Source organism: Thermobia domestica, chromosome 13, assembly GCF_964235325.1.
Source record: "Thermobia domestica chromosome 13, izTheDome1.hap1.1, whole genome shotgun sequence".
NCBI lineage: Eukaryota > Metazoa > Arthropoda > Insecta > Zygentoma > Lepismatidae > Thermobia > Thermobia domestica.
The window spans coordinates 67,041,874-67,064,292 of NC_137466.1; the positions used below are offsets into that span (position 1 = coordinate 67,041,874).

A 22,419-nucleotide genomic window follows, 5' to 3' on the forward strand; every position below is an offset into this window, starting at 1 on the left:
GGGACTTTATTTGTCTCGTTATCTTAGATGTCCTCAGTAGTATCAAATCGTCTTCCTTTTAAGGTGAATTTCAGTGTAGGGAATAGGAAAAAGTAACACGGAGTTAAATCCAGCAAATACTCGAAGACGTACACCATTTCTGAAATGTGACAAGGAGCATTATCATGGTCCAAATGTCCAATTGTTGGGTCGTATACGGCGAGCGGAATCACGTAACTATTATAACACGGATATGGAGACTTTTTTACCTAGGTATTGATAATTTGGACGCGTGGAACAAATTCAATATGTATAGATTTCGGAGATCCAGGTGGTTTCAATTGGGATAACGTTAAATTAAGTTTTGGAGTTATGCCCATAAACTCGTGATTCATCTTCTCTGATGATACCAACAAGGAATTTCGAATAGTTGGCGGTTTTTTCCTCCAGTTCCATGCTGCTGTTCTCTTTGTTCTTCTGGTCCTTTGTGAGAATACTCGTTGCGAATATCGTCGATAAACGTCGCCTCCCGAGGTCTTCATGGAAGATTTTGTGACATGAGCCAATGGAAAAGTTTCATGGATGGTAAGTTGACGATAGAATCACACAAGTGCGTTAACTTGAACATTTTCCCCTTCATTTCAAATCACGGACGTGTCACGAAAAAGTGGACCATCTTCCACGGACATTTTTCCGACTTGGAAACGTGCAAACTAATGGAAGGTGATTGTGCGATTCATTGATGCATCACCAAATGTTATTTGCTATATTTCACATGTCTCTTTAGTCATTTTTTTCTAGTCTAAAATAAAATTCGCTTTCAAAATTCAACATTATTCAACGTAGCGCACACAATCGCGTCTCAAGCAACACTGGTACTACTGGGGCAGATATAACGCTGTGACATCATTATGTAATATTGTCTTATATACCAACAGCAAAGATTCTGAATTACAGTTAATACCTTTCGGAAAAGAATCTGGGAATTAATTGAACAGCCTTCATATTAGGGTTTCAATGTTCCAATAAGGAATAGACTCAAGAGTAAGTAAGTATATAAAAACTTGTTAAACAGTAACAGTCAAAATTATAAAGTTAGAAATACTACAAATAATATTAGTAAAGAAAAGTTTCAATCTTTAAAATATTGCTTTCAATAGCTTCCTCCCTTGAGATGGCAAAGCTAGATAAAACAAAGCAATCATTGATATAATGAAAATCTCATGGGTCCATTTTATATCATGCACGCTCTTAAGGAAAGCCATAATTTTGTCGTTTGGTTCTTGACATGATTACTTGATTACCCGTAATTCTCTGGGGAGAATTTAAAGATATCAACGAGGAGAGAAAATGATATGTTAGTTATTACGTATAAAAAGGTGAGGAAATATTCTTGCACACAAAGCAATAATGGTTTATCCTGCTGAGTATTGGTACATACAATCGATATTCACATTGACCTGAGCATTTGTTTTCTTTGGTAATAGATTGTTCTTGTCCCCATTTTTTTTCTTCATGTTTTCCAAACTATTGCCCAAAATGAGAAATAACCTTCAAATTTCATTGAATAGAGAGAAGACAAAGCACATTATTCTTGAGATGATAAATCCATATTTAAAATATCACGCTATTTTCGATTGTGTTTGGTCTGATGCCTATAGGCAGGCCAGACAGAGAAACAAGCACAGTTTTCACATAGTTTAACGATTTGTTAAACTTATCCACCTGTGGCTCACATTGACATTAACTGGAGATGGAAGAAAAAAGTAGGCTTTGTTGGGATGGAAGTTTTTGTATATAAAAAGCTGGCTTTTGGGGGAAAAGGAAAAAAATCTCGTTTGGGAGGGTTGTCCTACGTTCAGTCCGGGGCTGGTTATCTTGATTGGTTTTCAAATTGACGTTTCTTAAGTTGCCAGCAAGTATAGGTTATGTAACCCATCATATCACGAGTGACAATTTGGTTGCCTAACCCTCTCATTAAGTTGCCTGAAAGCCATACATCTTGTAATATGTGTAATACATTAGAGTCCCGTTTAACTAAATTTGATGGGACGGATCGTGCTCTGGTTGAACAAAATTTCGGTTATACCGTAATAGTTTATCGTATATATATATATATATATATATATATATATATATATATATATATATATATATATATATATATATATATATATATATATATATATATATATATATATATAGTGGCGGATCCAGGATATGGTCAAGGGAGGGGCTAAACCGTAGTTTGCAGCTTTATCCAGTGTAAAACAGGATTGAAGTACATTTTATCCAGCGTATATCTGAGCGTCAAGGGCGAGCTATGGCCCCTATAGCCCCCCTTGGATTCGCTCTTCTGTATAATTATTACGGTGTTTCAAAACAATACCAACAACGTTTGGGAGGTGATTCCTGATACCAAGATAAGACGAAAAGTATAGACCAACCTGGGTGCACAAATGCTTCCTTTCGGAGTTATTCTATAGGCTGCCGAAAATATGAAAAAATGAACTGTAAAGGTCCATAGCTTCAATACCGTAGTCGGGTCGAGACTTTATTTAGGAACAAGTATATACCCTATCCAAATATCCATGTTTCAGAATCCTGCAGTACTTCCGCAACAATTTTTATAGAGACAGTTGGTGAGTAATGCCCGTAGTCAAACTCCCTCTATAACCGTTGTTGCGTAAGTGCCTTTTGCCACTCATATTAAGCAAAGCGCCTGCAATGTCCGTCAACCCGCCATACGTAACTTCTCTACTGGTTGCTTAACACCGTAGTTTCTTCCTGCAACAATGTTAATCTTATGTGCACAAAACGGCTCCTAAAATGTTGAATATAATAAAAATGACACAGTTTTTGAAAATTTGAATGAAAACTGGACAATCTACATAAAATTTGGAGTCGACCAGCGAAAAGGACACGTTTCTAGCACGTGTGGTTTTCGAGATCTCATTGTCGAAAGGATTGGGGACAAACATATAAACCTAGCATTTTAATATATAGACTAGCTGAACCTGAACTCTCTACATATGAGCGTGAATCTCCTTGTCATTCCTCACAACATCTGTACATGTCTCTTTACAGACACAAGTGAAAGAAGTTTTTATAAAAATCGGCAAGGGGTACCATAAAGAGGAGATTTTTTCAATATCTCGCACCCTTTGCAAGATTTGAGCCTACTTCTGGTTGGAGTTTCTAATTCATGTATGATCAGTGTTTTCTTTCTGGTTGTATGCAGTATGTAATAAGCAAATACATTACACACACAATTAATTATAATGCCAGTGATATATGGTGTTCATTGGACAAAACACTCCAAACAATAAAGATTCATCTTAGACTGGAGAAGTGGTTATCATTCGTTTTTCATTATTATTTGGGCATGAAATAAACGCCTGTGAGATATACTACTCCTGTATACAATTATGTTGTGTTGGAATGTATAACTTGTAGGATATGATGTTTTTTTTTTTTAAATCAATAATTCCAGTGTATCCCTAAATAATGTAATAAAGAAATAACGGTCATGTTTTTTTTAAAAATACTCAATTAGAACTGAACAATCTACACAAAATTTAGAATCGACCAGTGAAAACTTTCTAGCACTTGTGGTTTTCGAGATCTCATTGTCGAAAGTATTGGAGACAAACATATAAACCTAGCATTTTAATAGTAATATATAGATTTGTTAGAATAAGTGGTAGAGAGCCTACGGTTTAACATCGTTTAATAAATAAAGACATTTTGAATTCAATCTAACTTACTGCAAGAACCTCTTCCCAGTTGTTTCATAATACGAGTATATGATCAAAATTGACAGTTCTGTTCCCCTTTTCAGAAACCGAATTTAGAACTCCAACTTCGATTACCGGTGGGGGAAGTAAAGTATATTATGTATTGATACAACATCTGAGGAAGTTCTCTATCTCTACTATCGAGTCTTGAATTACGAAATCAGTGAGTCAAATTTCGGAGAAGTATTTAAAAAAGAAAAAAGAAATAGTGAATTCCGGTTTTGAAAGCCATACATTACAATTGTAGGATGCGCCTGGTCAGCCATAGACCTCGTGGGTTGAAGTGGCGGTTCTTGGGGGGAGTCAGATCGGTAAATATTAAAATTCTATCGCTACACATTAAGCGAACAAAACTTAAAATATGTATTTTTTTTTTTTATACACTGATGACCATAGACCGCCACTGGTAGGCCGTAGTGTAAGAGAATTTAGTTCAGTACACTTTTGGTTTGAATGAAAGTTTTATCAATGCAAGAAACAGTGTAAGAATATTTACTATGTAGCTTAAGCATTCAGGTTTACATTAGTACCGTGTATTGTGTTGGTACGTCATTATGTACGACCATGCAAGATTTTCAAAAAGCAAAGGGTAAGCGAAATGAGAACAATTTCACAAAAAAGAAAATAAATAAAAAATAAAGAAAGATAAAAGGTAGGGAAAATAGGAGAAAAATTCCTTTCTGTACATGTTTCTTTAAAAATATAATCGTTTTACTTTAAAGCTGTCTTCTTCTAGTGCTGATAATGTCGGCCATGTTTTGCCTCTTTCTCTCCACAAAGTAAGGTGAAGTTAGGATCTCTTATTGATCCAATCGACGTGTCTGCCCCCCTCTTTCCTCCTGTTCCTTTCTTCTTTAGAAGGGAAGAGAAGAGAGAGAGAGATAAATAATGGAAGGGAGACTTGAAGGAAAATAATGGCAGAGATGCCATACATTACGAATCTTCTATCTTAAATTCCGAAACGAAAGTTTCATTATATTATCTTTCTGCCGTCCTTATTGAGAACAGTGGATGTACCCTATTTTAAAAAGACCTGCTCTTCACATAAGGTAAATTTGTTTTAATTTTTGATACTTAAAATAAGTAAAAATGAATGCCATAGTGGTTATCTAAAAAGAAAATATGTCCAAAAATGAGAATTCATTAAGCTGAAGATAATTATATGGGTTAATCCAAACTCTCATGCGTAGTATTTGAGAAAATCGCGAGAAACGAATCTTTCTGTAAACCTAAAAATTGATGCTCCGTGATAAACAGGCCACTTATTAAGATGAAACTAATATTCAAGTATTTATTACAAGCTTTTTAATCTGACACTAGTAAGAAGACAGTAAACACTATGGTAAATGAGATATAGATCAATAGACAGTACGGTTAATTAGATATAGATAGTACACGGTATGGTTAATGAGATATAAATCAGTGCACAGTATGGTTAATGAGATGTAGATCAGCACACAGTAAGGTTAATGAGATATAGATCAGTACACAGTATGGTTAATGAGATATATATATGAGCACATAGTAGGGATAATGAGATATAGATCAATATACAGTATGGTTAATGAGATATAGATCAGCACACAGTACGATTAATGAGATATAGACCAGTACACAGTATGGTTAATGAAATATAGATCAGTACACAGTATGATTAATGAGATAAAGATCAGAACACAGTATGGTTAATGAGATATAGATCAGTGCACAGTATGGCTAATGAGATGTAGGTGAGTACACAGTATGATTAATGAATGAATATGAAATGAAATCTTTGAGTTTTACGTCCAATGGTTATACCGGTTAGGCTAAAGGAGACGGTGATGATGAGAAATGAATGAAATGGTGGAATGAAGAAAGTGGGAGGAAACATGAGAACCTCGAGAAAACTCACGCACACGGTGTTTGTTCACCACATAGTTCACTTGGCGGGGAATGGGATCGAACCCGGGACCCCAGGTACCGGAGGTGAATGCTATACCACTGAGCCACCGCTGCCCCAGTATGATTAATGGGACATAGATCAGTACACAATATGATTAATGAGATATATATATCAGCACACAGTACGGTTAATGAGATATAGATCAGTACACAGTATGACTAATGAGATATAGTTCATTATACAGTATGACTAACAAGATATAGATCAGTACACAATATGGTTAATGAGATATAGATCAGTACACAGTATGATTAATGAGATATAGATCAGTACATAGTATAGTTAATGAGTTATAGATCAGTACACAGTATTATTAATAAGATATAGATCTTTACACAGTATGGTTAATAAGACCATGACTGAAAATTATGATTAGCTCTTGAACTTTAATTTTTCCTTAACTATAATGTTGTTCATTTTAAGACACATTTCAATCGATAGATCACATGAAATTGAAGAGAAAAAATTAGATGTTTGAAAGTATATTTTCATCCGTAGTTTTCGAGAAGAATCCAGAAAAGCAAATTTTTGTGACGTTAAACAGTATACATCGCTCGTTGCTGATCTGATGCAGTTGATACTTTTTATTCTTCTGGAATTGATTATAATTTATTTAGAAGTACTCTGTATGAAAAATATAAAGTATTAAATGGTAAATCTTACAGTTCCTTGTTTAATTTCTCCTAATAGTACAAACATACACCTACGAGTGATACTGATAACTGTAAGCCGGTGACGTACAAATCTTTCTATTTTTCAGTTTAAAGTCCCACGATTATGCCCTCTTTAGGTTAAGGGAGACGGATGATTAAAGCAAGTGAATGATAATGGAAGAATTAGTGGAATGGGAAACGGAAGTACCCCGAGAAAATTCACGGACAAGATTGTTGTCCACCACAAACTTACTTGGCCGGGGATCGAACCATATACCCCAAGCACCAGAGGAAAGTGCCCTACCACTGAGCCACCATCCAATCCCAACAGTGCCTGCCACCATCCAATCCCAACAGTGCCATACATATTACGTTCTAGTTACGTATAACCTATAGTTATGAGTTGGAATCCATTATTGAGTAATTTCACCATTGTGTGCGCATCTCGGAAATGTCAAGTATAAATAGGCTTACTGATGGTCGGAGTTGGTACAGATCCTATTGGAGAGTGCATTTCTCTGTGAAATATTCTTGGGATGAAGAATCAACAGGGAAAATGTCTACTAGTTATCTTAAGCCAGTTAAATTTCTTTTTAACTTTTCTTTGTTTACTAGCATATAAACTATACATGTCAAAGCGTTAGCCACATTAAGTACTGCTTCTCATGAGCTCAGTGCCGGATATGATCAGAGGGAAGGTGGGTGATCGTTCGTACCCACCGGACGGTGTTGACATCCACACAGCATCATGAGAACAACTAGGGAGCTACTTGGAAGAAAGAAGTAGCTGACTCCAGTCTAGAAAACCAGTATTGACTTCAAGGGGAGCTATGTGCTGATTGCATAACATCTGTAAGGCATGAATGTCACAAGCTAGCTGATAAGCCCTGTCTTTCTCAAAAGTTGTTGCGCAAGGAGTTCTGATTTACATTAATTTTGGTTAATTCGGAATATATTGCAATATCCCATCGCACTGAAAGCATCCTGTATTAGTAAACAAAACCACCAGCTTCGGCACAAGCACCAGCAAGCAGCAGCCAGATGCCTTCACTACCGATGGAACACGAAGAGATACGAAGAGAACCCCTTCAACCCCTCCATAGGCTCCGGCTCCAAAGACTGGCTATATAAACGAACACCTCGAGGCAGAAGTAATCAGTTATTAACTGGCCATATCCTACCTATCTCTCCAAACTGAAACGGACGGAAGAGTCTCTTCTAACCCTACCTCTGAGCTACAACGCGTAAGAGGTATCTTCATCCATCTCTAAGCTGCAATGGATAGGATATACCAACTCAACCTCCGAGTTGCAACGGGCAAGAGACGTTCCTCTAGACCCCGCTGCAACGGGAAGAGTCATTCTTAACTGGCAAACTTAAAACTTCCGTGCTTTAATGGGCAGGAGATCAACATTCTTTTTTTCAGAACCACAATTCTTTTCAAAATATTGTAATATCCGGTACGGTAACGATACACAGGATTTCCTCTACAAAAAATAGAGGAAAAAACTTTTATTGACTTACTTACTTCTAATCTTGTGCACAAACTGTATAAACATCTATTACCTAGGTATAATAATAATAAAAAAAAGTGAAGAAATCCCGTGTATCGTTACCGTACCGAATATTACAACATTTTGGAAAGAATTGTGGTTTCATCGTTTTCAGAGTTCAGACTTGAATGCAACTGTACAATATATTACCTTATAAGAAACCCCACATACGTTTTTTTTTTTTTTTTTTAAGTAAAAGAGGTGATCTAGAGAGCGAACAACACCTTGATGCATATAGTGGTTTATGTAGTTATGTGAAACGACAATTATTTACGCACATTACGTATCTTTTATTAAGTACGAAAAATAAATTAAAGATTGTAGAGAATGAGTACACAAATTTAATATAGTTTGACATATATTTCGGAGAACCGAACCACCATGTGTGTGCCTATATTCTATATAAACTATAGAGCCTACTTCCTGGTTTTAAATTTTAGGAAGTAATACAACAGACCGAACTGCCTGTTCTGTATGGATAGTATGTGAGTCAGTAAGACAATTAACTCATATTGGCATTATTTCCACTTTCTAGAGGAGAGTTGGCTACCTTTGAACTCAAAAAGTCCCCTCGAGCGATGAATCAACATCGAAAAAAAAAAATCTGTGCTTCCACTGAAATCGAACTCAAGACTACGTTACCAGACAAAATCATAAATTTTGTAAGGATCGAAAAAGCAATTTCTATCATTTTTACGTTATTAAAGGAAAAATTACAATGCTTGGTGACTAATGTCAACAAAACCAGTAAACAATCGAGGAACCTGAGAATTTGCTCAAGATGTAGCCTTTAATCAGAGGATAAACATGACTATATTTTTTCCAAGCTAAAATCCCTTCCACTACGGAAATCAGACCCTCCTGTACACGAATTATCGTTGGCCGTAGTTCCAACGTACAAGATCTTTCTCATAATATTAGTACCACATCAGTTGAATTATGCTAAGAGACAGCGTTTATGGCGCATTTTTTAGCCGGTGCTTTGAGTTTCCTCTTAAAGGCTATTAGCAAATGAGAGGATGCGGTGTTGCAATTCTTTGTCTACCTTGTTATACTTGAAAACGAGATGTATTTGCCACTTGCTCATCTGCTCGCGCTGTAGTGCATTTCGTTAGTCACAACCTTTTAACGTATGGTAACGTTGCGTTTAATTCGCATAGCCCATACGCCAACAATTGTGTCCCACACTTTAGTTCCTTTTTAATTTGAGTTTCACTACTACTGCAACAGACAAAATAGTATTTCGAACTGCGTAAAGTTTGAAAGTTGAAAAGACTCAAATTACTCAGGAATATGTTGTGCCATTGACACTGCTCCCATCCCACTGTTTATACATTCATCACTACATAGACTACAGATTTGTGCATTCCCTTTTATAACCTTTCTGCTATCGACAGTTTTTCATTAAGAGTCGTTAATATGTAAACTGCTTAAAATCTTAAATCACTTACCATCCCTTTAATTAACATATTGACTCATTAATTTGTATTTACGATCTTTGAGGCTATATAGGACAAAATGAAATGCAGAATAAAGGAGACTGATGATTGATGAAAATTTATGGAAGAGTTTATAAAACGAGAATATGGAAGGAAACGAGAGAATCTTCGAGAAAACCCAGGAACACAATGTTGTCCACCAAAAACTCGAGGATCGAACCAGGGATCCCTTGCATCAGACCCACATAGCACAAGTACGTCCACAGGATGTCCGAGACTGGGCCCGCAACGGACGACGGGACATCCCGGGATTATCTGAATGCGCTTCCGGGACATCCACAGGATTTCCGCGGGAGATCCAGATGTCCGCTAATATCCCGGGATACGGGATATTCAACGGGACCACGAAGGGATGTCTATTGGTTTTCCCTCGGACCTCCTGTCCCATCTGGGACGTCCCGTGGACATCCTACATGGGAATGCTTCAAAACGTCCCATGCAAGACGTCCATGGGATGTCTTCTCATTGTTCCGATAATCCCGGGAACCGAATGGGATGATTGGGATCAAAATGGGACATCCCAGGGACGTAGTGTGCTATGTGGGAATTGAGTGCCATATCACAGAGCACAGCACTTCCCCTATGTATTAATGATAGAACGGGTCACAACTTTTGTCCGGGGCATTTACTGGGTCATGGGTATGACTGACGATTCGGGGTCTTCTGGATGAACGAGGGTTTTTCTTAAGATTCTCCCATTATCTTCCACATTCTCATTCCACCAATTTTCATATTAACTTTCACTTATCATCTCTCTCTTTCTTAGCCTACACACAAAACCTTGGGACATAGAACTGCATAGCCTATTTCAATCTCGAAATAAATATAAACGTTGTTTAGCGGTCATCGTACCTACTATTATAATTTTATAATTAGAATATATCGATTTTATTATTTTATTATGGAAGAATTAAGCAATGAATGTATATACAAGCAAGTGGCGGATGAGATTAGACTAAAAAAGAAAGAAGTAAACAAATAATTAAAGAAGATGTTAATATTTATAATTAAATGCTTGTAAAATATAATCTTTTGATGAATAATGAAACCTAAATTTTAGTTATTTTATGGATAAAGTACACAAACAAATCAATAGTTTAAATAAGTTAAGTAGTAAAAAGTCTTGGTAAAATGTAATCTCTTTCAAAGTGTCCTCTCTGAAATTTCTCACGTATACTCTAAGAATTATAATAATTTTAAGAAATCATGCTATTTAATTTTATTGCATTATCAAGCACTAAATATTTTCTAAGTTATCATCAGAACTTGTGTCTTACGTAGAAATACCGGTACTTGGATTTTGTGGTAGTCTGATCACTTTATCAAATAAACATAACGTAGTATCTTGTACATTTAGATATTTTTCCAGATATTTTCTTAAAAAGAATCAGAGAAACTGAAATTGACAGATATTTCACTATTAAAATATATAAAATTAGAAACGGTCCTTATATATATATTTTAATATGAGGTCCGTTTTTTTCAAAACTCGATAGAGCAAAATTTGAGAAACGGATATAAGTATGCTTTTTACGCTACCAATCGAGCTGTGAAATCAGAATTGACAAATCTCGAAATGTGCCGACGTGTATAGAATACGAAATAATGAACGTTGTGTCAGAACTCGATACAGGTTATGTACAAAAAGAACAAAAATGCAGTTCTTGTATAAAAGATGTTTTGTGCTCTATCGAGTTTTGAAAAAAAAAAAAAAAAAACGCTACAATTTAATCTCCATATTCAGCTACAAGAATAATATTAATACACTCTCTGTCACTCAACGAGGTTGTCCGCGTACTCTCTGCAATGTGTATAAGACGTTCCTGGAACATCCAGTTCATTACTTCTCATCGACAATTATAATATGCCAAATAGTACCATATAAGCTAAATAATGCTCTATGTAGGTATAAGGTGAGCGAATGCGTTTTCGACTCGGCAGACCCAGTTCGATCTCCGGCGGTAGCTCATATCGTTCGGATAACATATGATATTAAATTGTAGGTCCACGTTTCATACAGTCTCGGTACATGCTGGAAGGAACGCTGAACTATAATTTAACCAACCAATAACATGTAAACAAACAAATATCAAACTCATAGTCCTAATAAATATAACAATTACTTTAAACATTGAAAAATGAAATGAAATCTTTAAGTTTTACGTCGCACGGTTATGCCGGTTAGGCTAAAGGAGACGGTGATAATAAGTAATGAATGAAAATGATGGAATGAAGAAAGTGGGAGGAAACGGGAGAACCCCGAAGAAACCCTTACACATGGTGTTTGTCCACCATAAGGTTCACTTGGCGGGGACTGGGATCGAACCCGGGACCCCAAGCACCAGAGGTGAACGCTCTACCACTTTTTTTCTTTTTTTAAAACTTTTTGACTTATTTTCTACTGCAACCACTTTTCAGGATTACTAGACACGACAAGGACACGAACACAGAAACATCGAGGACAGTTAAAATTCCACCCTTGCTACTACAGAGGGACTCGAACCCCCAATGGGCTTCACCTCACGATCATCAGCCTAACGCCTCAGACTGTTCGGCTACATCCACCGGCTAGCACTGAGCAACCCTATTTTAAATGTTGATTTCAGCAAGGAAAAAAATGCATAATAATGTCAAAAACGAGACGAGGTAATAAGAAATAAAATCTTCCCGTCTCGTCTCGTTTTTTTGTAAATTTATGTATGAAATTTATGGCCTGATTTTTTAAAATGTCATCTACAAGTAAGCAGAATTCTTCCGCGTCACAGAGGTGCAGGAAAGATGTGATATAACAATATTTATTATTGGAGTATATTGGGTTAACGACTTGCGTATCATTAAAAGTTGATAAGTACTCTTCATTGTATTCGTATAATCACTTTATTCATTTGTGGTTTTATATAATGAATCAAATAACACTAAAACATTGTTTGAGGTTTAAGACTTGGGTGAACTAGTGTTGCCCTCTAGATTCGAGAAATTTGTCGTCCTGTCTTGAAAACGAGATAAGAAATGAATTGAAATGAAAAAAAATCTTTCAGTTTAACGTTCTCCGTTTATGCTCTTTAGGCTAAGGAAAGACGGGTGATTAAAACAACTGAATGATGATGTAAAAAAGAAAATCAGTGGAATGAGAATATGGGAGGAAAGGAGAGTACTCCGAGAAAACACACAAACACGATGTTGTCCACTACAAACTTATTTAGCAAGGAATCGAACCAGGGATTCCTCTTACCACACTGAGAAAAAAGTTGTGTGCGGCGTACGTAAAATCCTATGTTACATTTGTAAATCCTGTAGTTTTTGAACTTAACGTACAGCAAACGTATAACTCAAAGCACATGTTTTATAATATGACTTTCTGTATAAGTGTTCTAACTATACGTACTTTCCGTATGAAATAATATAGACGGTCAGGATCTCACATACAAATGGACGTATACTATGGAACATATAGCTGACGAAGGTAACGTACATATATGTATATAATATAAGGAAGACTGTTAGATATCAGACATCCTTCAACGGCATGGTATAACATCTAAGGGTAGTGCCTATGTAGCATATGGATAACGTATGGTCCGTACTGATTTCTGTAGTAAGCAAGAATATTCCGTAGACTATATTTGTACAATATACCACTGTCCGGAGAACGGATTTTTCTCAGTGCGAAGGTGCTACCGTGCCTCGCGAAAATGAGATAAGAATTATCATGTTTCCAGTATCGGCTCTAGAAGGCAAAATCTGTGGAGCCAAGCCAGAACCCACACTCTGATAGGTATATCAAAACTACCTACAGGTACTAGCAAAATTAACTACTACCTTACTATAAACTTTCAAACACATATTCTATAAATAATAACTTATTTTTGTTACTCAAAAAACTGGGGGGCTAGCCCCCCGGGCCTTAAGATAGATCCACCGTTGCATGTTTATCCTCTCGCTTTGATTTAAATTTTTTTCGTTCGTGAGCAACACTAGTGCGTAACTATGACTATAGTGTAACTATGAATATAGAGTGTTCCGGTTTTTTTAGTCTATGAATACGAAAGCCCTATTTTGAATACAAACTTTTTAAGAATCCATTCCACATTCACCGATAAGTTTGTTCTATGATTTTTTCTTTATTGTTTGCCTTAACTTACGTCTAAATATTATAATGTAAGAAATAAAATAGGTAAGCAGAGGCGTATTTACGATTTTGTTTCGGGGGGGCTTTGTCTAAAAATGTGAAAATTCTGCAAGATATTTCATTACTTTACTATAGTAAGTAAGATTTTGGGGGGGAGGGCTTAAGCCCAGAAGCCCCTCCTAAATACGCCACTGTAGGAAAGGGAAAATAATTACACCAGTAATGTGAGAAGAGTCATGGACCTCACTGTCCTTCCTCTGTGACTGCCCATAGTCGGTACAGTTATTATATCGGCACTTTTCCATATGCAGAAAGATGCCACTGCATATTAAAGGAGTCAATTTGGTGATATGTCTTCATTTTAAAAATATATATGTATTTTTTGTGAATAAATTACATTTTAAAAGTTCCCGTGATGTACCGTACATTTTGTGTTGTTACATATTCAGTGTGAAGAGTAGGTTTTGCGAGGGGAACAGAGGGGGTATAGAAACACAGAAGGGAGGGTAAATTTCACCGAACCAGTGAAGGAAGAGAGTAGAAAAGAGAATCGACCCAGAAACTTGGAACGGGCGTGGCTTTCAAAGGCTGACATCTGGTGGCTGAAAATCGTTATAACCAACGAGAACAAAGCAACAGGGGCGATACAAACAGGAGGCCAAGCCGCAAGAAATAACAGTGTAGCTTACTAATAGTAAAATGTCATATATTTTCTTAAGGATGGCAATATCCTTCTGATGATTGAATAAATATACGAATTATAAGCGCACTAGGATACAATTTTGTTTTCATAATAATGTTTTGCAATTTAGAAACACATAAACGCAGCAAAAAGGGCAATTGGGTATTCCTACTTACCTATCTAAAAAGTACGGGAGAGGCCTATACAAATTGCATGCTCGTTACGATAATGCTTACTGGTAGATGTCTCGCTCTCGCATGTCACATTTTCATGTGACTTCAGGTAGTAATTCATTTAATCAGGAGCTAAATAATGCTAATTATTATTAATAAGTTTAGAAACGCCTAATCCATTTTTTCTATATATTCACTGTAAATTTCTTAAATTTGAGAAACCATTTCTTATCTGTGCACAGAGACAACATTTTCTTAGAAATGAGATTTGGCAATTCTCATTCATAAAGAAATTAACAATATATTTTCTCGTTTCGCTTTATACAACCTCATCTGCTTTTCTTTATTTCTCATTAATAAGAGTTTCAAACCCTTATTTCTAAGAAAAGATATTCTCGGTGCACAGATAAGGAACAGTTTCTCAGATTTAAGAAAGTATTTTTTAGCAGTATATCTTAACATATGTCATCTGTGGTATACATGCCCACATAGATACGATTATTATTAATCTGTAAAGTGAAAGCTCAAAACACGAATTGCAATCAGTATTAAACATAGCTGTAGCTCTATACTAAGGCGGCTCTTGAAGGAATTAGTATTGTCCACCAAAACAAGGGACGACGCGGGAAACTTGACAAACTACTTTCGATTGCAGGCGTGTACCCAGAAAGCTTCATTGGGAGAGTTTCAAGTTTAGAGGGGTTCAAAGTATTGAACAGGCACCCGGAAAGACGATAAGTAATTGTAAAATATTCCACCTATAATTATATTCCGTTAAAAAAAAAAATGATAGAACTAGATTGTTTTTTATAAGAAAATTAGTACAGATGAAGCATAACATCAAATTTTCATGTTACATCAATAATTTCCTTCTTAAACAAGCATAGTTTTAATGAGAAATTGTACAAATGTATGTAGAGTTAGAAAGTTTTGTTTTGGGTCCGGTTCCACGGGTGCGACTCTGCTCGAGTGGGACACTAGTTCACCCGAATTAGTCCTAAATGCGACAGTTCTATTAGCGACAGGAACCTTTATCTGTCCTATGAGCGACCGATTCATTTACATTGAGATGATGGGAGATGATATGATTCCCTCTCGTAAAATATGTTTGCCTCTGGCGTTATTAGCGTCCGAACAACCTCACTATGAAAAATGTACATGCCAGTGATAGCCCTACTGTAGAGTGCAAAACAATAAAAAACAGTTGGAATAGTAGTCTGAAGAATTTCTTCCGAAACTTTAACATTTCTAATTAATTTATAATAAAGATTATAGACAGCCTTGTAAGAAAGCTGTATTTAGTTTGTGTTTAAGATGGACATAAGGCCTTTTTATCATAATATCAATGTGATTTTCTTCACGTTCCAGTCATACCACTGTTATTCTCAGAATATTTTTTTCCAATGGAAAGATCTTTTGTTGCTGACTGTGCCTATTAGTAGTGAACTTTGTAGTGGACAAACATCGTGTGCGTGAGTTTCCTCGGGGTTCTCCCGTTTCCTCCCACTTTCTTCATTCCACTGTTTCATTCATTTCTCATCATCACCGTCTCCTTTAGCCTAACCGGCATAATCGTGAGACGTAAAACTCAAAAAATAACTGGTCCACCTTGTATATATTGTCAAGATGTAAACAATAAATCTATTCGATTTGTAATACTACTACTACTACTACTACTACTACTACTACTACTACTACTATACTAATAATAATAATAATAATAATAATAATAATAATAATAATAATAATAATAATAATAATAATAATAATAAATAATCGGCATTTTTGACAGTAAATCCAATAAAGAAATATTGATCGGATATTTATTTTCAAGATCTCGGATGTTCAATAAACAGTTTTTCCCCCCCTAACGCTATTTTACAGTAGATAACTGTCTATCAGTTTGGAGACTGACTTAATAAAAGAATTTGTTTATCTTTATATATATATATATATATATATATATATATATATATATATATATATATATATATATATATATATATATATATATATATATATATATATTTACATTAGGCCGTGTGACATGCCTATGTACTGTATTCCTGTTGGTATTCCAGCATATGTAACCTTGTTACACCTGTCTTGTCAAGAGACAGCCGACGCTTCATGGCAGAACGATCAATATGTTGACTAGCAACGTTGTAATATCCTTGTTGTTTGGAGAAGATGGGAGTAGTTGCGTAAACTTGATGTATGCATGTAAATGTGATGGGGATGCTTACAATAAATATTCTTTGCATGGCTAAAGTCCAGCATAGCTCTCTCTCTCTTTTATGGCCAAGCAAATAAATATCGTTGCGGTATCATATAAATTTTTGTGACGTGTTTTCAGTCTCTTTTGTGAAAAAACTTCGTTCAACCTACTTCGCTGGAATTAGCTAGAACAGGGGCGGGATACCTTTTTTTTTTCTTTTCTTTTAAAGGTCACATTGACAATGTTCATTATCCAAAAGTGCCTCATAGACCTATGATAGTTTAGAATAGGCTTAATTTTTGTAGTTATTTTACAGTTACTAGTTACATAGTTGCATTTATAATGTGCAATCAGCGACAAAAGTTCTTTTCCGTTTTGTGAAATTAGTTACGTAAATATCTAAAGAATAGAAGGACAATTTGAGTACAGTTTCCAGTAAATTAAAACAAAATGCAATTAATTTTCTGTACGTTCCAGCAATACCACCGTTATTTCCACAACAAATTTTACCAAACGGAAAGTACTTTTGTCGCTGACTGTACTTGTTAATATGTAATACTATCTCATATTACCAAGATGGAATAAGAAAATTTATCATTCATTTTCTTTTTGTACACCTAATGACGACTTACCTGAGATTTCTTTCGTCGAGATATCAGATTCCAACATGGATGTTTTGAGCTTCAATGGGTCTTCATCTCTGATATGAATTCTCAAAAGAGTATTCTTGATTTGTCGTATACTTCTTATTTCTTAAATAATTCACCATTTTTCCACAATTGGTGCAGAAGGCTGTATGTCCCTCATCCCTGAGTTAGAGGAAACACAAAAATCTTAAGATGAAAGGTAATAATTTAAAAAAAAAAAAAAGTTCTAAAATGATAAGAAAATTCTACAAGATTAGCAGTGTTTAATGGCATAAATTTATCGAAAGACGAGACATGCTAATTGACACTTCTCATTCAGCTGACCAAAATTGATATGGATGATTGTAAATCCTCGTGTCTACTTTTCGAGAAAACCGATTTAAAAAAAAAAAATAACCTAAAAATGTATGTTGTACAACAATGACGCTGCCAGTTAAGACGAAACTTCTCATTTTAAATTTAAAAATTGCGATCGTTCACTGATGATGCAGATTAATCACATAAACTCTTGATAAATATACGAAGGAAACTAAAAACACATACACATGAACTCTTCACACACACACAATACATTCTTTTTACTAGAAATAAATTTCGATGCATAAGTTATAAAGCTATCTCCCTGAAAATAACGAAAATAAGAAACCTTTCTGCAATTAGGCTGAAGTCTAAAATCAGGGCATTGATTCAGGAATAAGTGATTGAAGGACCGACGACTGAGAAAATTCAGTCTTGGTTAAGCAGTGATGCTAGAAACATCACTATCTTCGACAATAGTCATACCTGAGTCAATAAGATTTTTCTATTGTCTAGTAATAATGCGCTAGACGTTTATAAGTCCTATTCCCAGTCACTTCAAACAACACCTCTATTCGCTTGGATATGTTATATTAAGAATACTAAGAAACCTCAGGATCAGGTTGGAATGTTAGCTAAATCTAATATTCTAATTCTATTTTCCCATATTTGGAATTCAATACACATTATCCTATTATTTTTAGTAATTCAAGTACGTATAAGTGAGCGTGATCTGTAATCCGATATCCCTCATGCAATACGGATTTTAATATAACATTTTTGAACTATAGGCAGGGTCGTGCTTCAATAAAATAATAGAGCAACAATGAAAAATTTGAGATGTTATATGTTAGATCTCACAAGCAACATTAAAATGGTTTTGAAATAACACGTTTTTATCGTATCTGCGTAAGTAAAGAATAAAATGGTAATAACTTCCAGCAACTTAATGCAGAAAATGTAACGAAATAATGATAAGAAATATATTCCCATTTGATTGCTAAGCTTTCTGAAAACACCCTCTAACCGTTATCTTTTGGACAATATTATAATTACCGTATACAGAAATTAAAAGTTTTATTAGAGTTAATTATTTTGACGGTAGAAGTGCAAAATAAAAAAAAAATCTATAGCGGAATTGTAATATCACTCCGTTAGTGAAAAAGTATGAAAATCCAAAATGTAATCTTTATAGAACTATGTTGTAACAACATTTATTTAAAAGTACAACCCAACATAAAGTAATAAAACAAGTAACTGTGGTAGCATATATATATATGTAGTGTGTAAGATACAACAAATCCAGCCACAATTATCTTAATTACTTGTAATTGAGTATAATTACCAAAACGTATATGTAGCTACAGATATATCTAAAGTACATATATATTACACATGATTTTTTCCTTATTTTGTCCACTGTAGTTGGTTTCTTACTCAGTAATTATAAGTAATTTAACATTTTTTTTAAAAAAAATTACATACAAATACATCAAATTGAATTGTATTTTTATGGGTTTTTGCTGGAACTTTGTTTTAATATGTTAGGTATGTACGGTACTTCTGCAAACATTATCATTTTCGCTTGAAATTACTTTACATAATATGTTAAGAACAACCCGTGCTTCAAATTTAATTTAACGTCTTATGATCAAAATTTATTGAATATTTTCTCCTGACGGAATGGTATCTTATAAATAAATTATACAAACAAAAATTTTTGTTTGATACTACTACTGTATATTGGAAACATATATTTAAAAAAAAAATAAAGAAAAAATATACCAATCGATAACTTTAATTAAGCTAACCAAACTGTGTGTGTTTAAATTCTAATGCATAGTTTACGAGAAATTCGGCAAAAAAACTTCTTTCGTAAACCTAAAAATCATACTGTAACGTACATACCCGTGACGTAAGCATACTCTTGTGAAGCTTTTCGTAATAGTATACACAGAATGGTTTATGAGATCATTACTCTTGAACCTGAATTTTTAAAACTATAAATATTGTCTCAAAAATGAGACAAGGGCACTCTGTAGTGTAGCGTTAGAGCTTTGGACCCACGCCCGCATGGTCCCAGGTTCGATTCAAGACCGATGCTTCCCAATTGTTGCTGTCCACTCAGCGTCGTGAAGCAAATTGGGGAGTTACGTGAATAAAAAGACGTCGCGGCTGGCTGCTAGTTCTAGAAAGATCCTGAAATGCCTGTTAGAGACCATCATCGAACACGTGTTCGTCGCTAGATTGGACGTAGTTCATCCGGTCGATAACAGATGGCGTTGGAACGGCTCAGGCCCAAAAAAGGGCTGTAACTCCAAGTCTTTTTTTTTTTAAATTAATTGATAGATCACATTGATAGATTACATCGAGCTGAACAAAATTACATGCCTGAAGATAAATTCTTATGTGCAGTTTTCGAGAAATTCAAGGTGTTAAAAATATTGTGGCGTTAAAAATTTTATTGTTCGTTCCCAATATCTAATAAATACTAATTTTTTGTTCTACTGCATCAGACTGTTTGTTATTTAATTATTTGTTTACTGTATGTGAAAAATTTGTACATTTAAGTAATAGATTGTTTTCTATTGTAGACTATCTTCTCCTAAGAGTGACACAAATCCCTTCTAACAGTGACACACATTCCTTCTAATAGTGACACACATTTCTCCTAATAGTGACACACACTCCTTCTAAGAGTGATACACATTCCTTCTAACAGTGACACACATTTTTCTAACAGTTACACACACTGTTTTTCTAACAGTTACAGTGACACACGTTCCTCCTAATAGTGACACATTCCTTCTAATAGTGACACACATTCCTTCCAACAGTGATACACATTTCTTCTAGCAGTGACAAACATTCCTCCTAACAATGACACGTATTCCTTCTAATAGTGATACTCATTCCTTCAGCAGTGACGCACACACTTCTCGTAAACTTTCTTGTCAAAAAAAAAAGTGTTTAAATTGTCCATAATGTTGTGTCTTTCTCGCATCGTAGTGTATCTTCTTAACATTTCGTGGTTGCTCGATTAAAATATCTAAACTATCCACTTAAATTCTGAAGAAGAATGAAATACTGTAAACGTAAAACTAGCATAATATATGAAAACTCAATTTTTACGTCAGTGGTTCTCACACATTTTCGGTTCAGGGCGTACCGTACTTAAGAGTTTTAGCGAATTTTCGACTGCGCCTCAAAGCAAAACATTGACAAACCTAAGAGATAATATTTAAAAAAAAAAAAAAAAAAAACACTGTTTGTTAGTAAAAGTATGATATCGTCAACCTCTACAGTAATTATCATTTCAGTGAAATGTTTCCAAGAATATTTCGTAGCATCCCTATTTAAGTAGGTTAAAGCGTACTACGGTGCCGAAGAGCACAGTTTGGAAACCCCTGGTTTACTTAATTTCTTAAGAAATACGATAGAATAAAAACTACAAAATAATACTAAATCTTTTTTTTTTTTTTTTTGCAATACGAATTATTCGCTGGAAACGTGACTTGTATAGCTGTTATTTTTTTTTTTATTATTTAAATGAGCTTCTAAATTATTAAGAATATACCTTCAAATAATATAATGCTACAGAAGATATAAAAATTGCATCAAATCTCTTTATATTTACAGTGACTATACCAAGAATGGTCAACCTAAGACACGCAGAAACTTCCTAAAAGATACCGTAAATACGAAATTTATACCTATTGGTAGTGATACGCTGGGGATGGTAAAAAATACAGTTGGCATAAGCTTTTCAGTGAGACAGTTCCAAATTTCTCCAAGTAATAATAATAATAATAATAATAATAATAATAATAATAATAATAATAATAATAATAATAATAATAATAATAATAATAATAATAATAATAATAATAATAATAATAGCAAGAGTTATACTTTGTGTTGACAACAACTGGGATGCACAAAACATGTAAAAATAAATCTCAGTGTGATTAGTAATCTACATTAAGTCTAAAAGTAGACTACTTATTGCTTCGAGTATTATTTATAAATCATTTCAATAAACTTGTTGGACACAAATGGACAACATAATGAACAGAAATAAAACAAAATGTAGTACTTTATTCTTTTATAACATAATTTTCAATTACTTTATAAGATTATTTTTTTAACCATTAAACTGTTTGGTTTCTCTTTAAATATAGATTTATCAATTACTCTTACAGATACAAACGCATTTAAAATGAAATCTTCCGGAAGCAAAAGCAAACTGGGTCGCATTTTAGAAAAAGTAACAGTGTCACGGGTACTCAACATGAAGGTATTTGCTTTATATGTTGTGTTATTTCTCAATTAATATTGAAACTGGAAGTTGTAGAAGAGATAATAGATTGGATATGGAGTATATATATATTCTTACAATGCTAATTGATTGCAAAAAATAAAAAAACCTCATCTCGCAATCTGTTACACTTTTTCACTGTATAATGACCATAGTTCAAATTAGGGGTGGTTGATTTCTTCCACTTCCGGTTTGAATAGTGAGCTAAGACAGTAGATGGTACTTATTCTTAGTATCGATTAAAATCGATTTAGGAAAACGCTTCTGGCTATCTCTTATGGTTTTTGCTCTATGTAGATCAATATTGAAACCGGAAGTTGTATTGGATTTCTACCACTTCCGGTTTTAGTACTGAGTTAAAGATGGGCACACAATGTATTCTTGGAGAGCTTAAACGATTGTAATCTCGTTATCAATGACCGTTTGGGCTCTACAGAGATCAATATTAAAACCGGAAATAGTTGATTTCTGCCATACTTCCGATGTATGTATCACCGCCATCAACGCACAATTCCTAATTTTCCAACCT

At 34.6% G+C, this 22,419-nt stretch overlaps 2 long non-coding RNA genes across 4 annotated transcripts in view; one reads left to right on the top strand and one right to left on the bottom strand.

Annotated features, from left to right (window-relative positions):
* Positions 1 to 22,419, top strand: part of LOC145668205 (uncharacterized) — a 202,685-nt gene that overhangs the window by 119,144 nt on the left and 61,122 nt on the right. The gene's annotated exons all lie outside the window — the stretch shown is intronic.
* The window catches only part of LOC145668207 (uncharacterized), a 213,115-nt gene that overhangs the window by 25,934 nt on the left and 164,762 nt on the right, over positions 1 to 22,419 (bottom strand). The window contains exon 2 of the long non-coding RNA XR_014127992.1: positions 17,261 to 17,437. This is a non-coding gene — a long non-coding RNA (uncharacterized LOC145668207). The remainder of the gene's footprint in view (positions 1 to 17,260; positions 17,438 to 22,419) is intronic.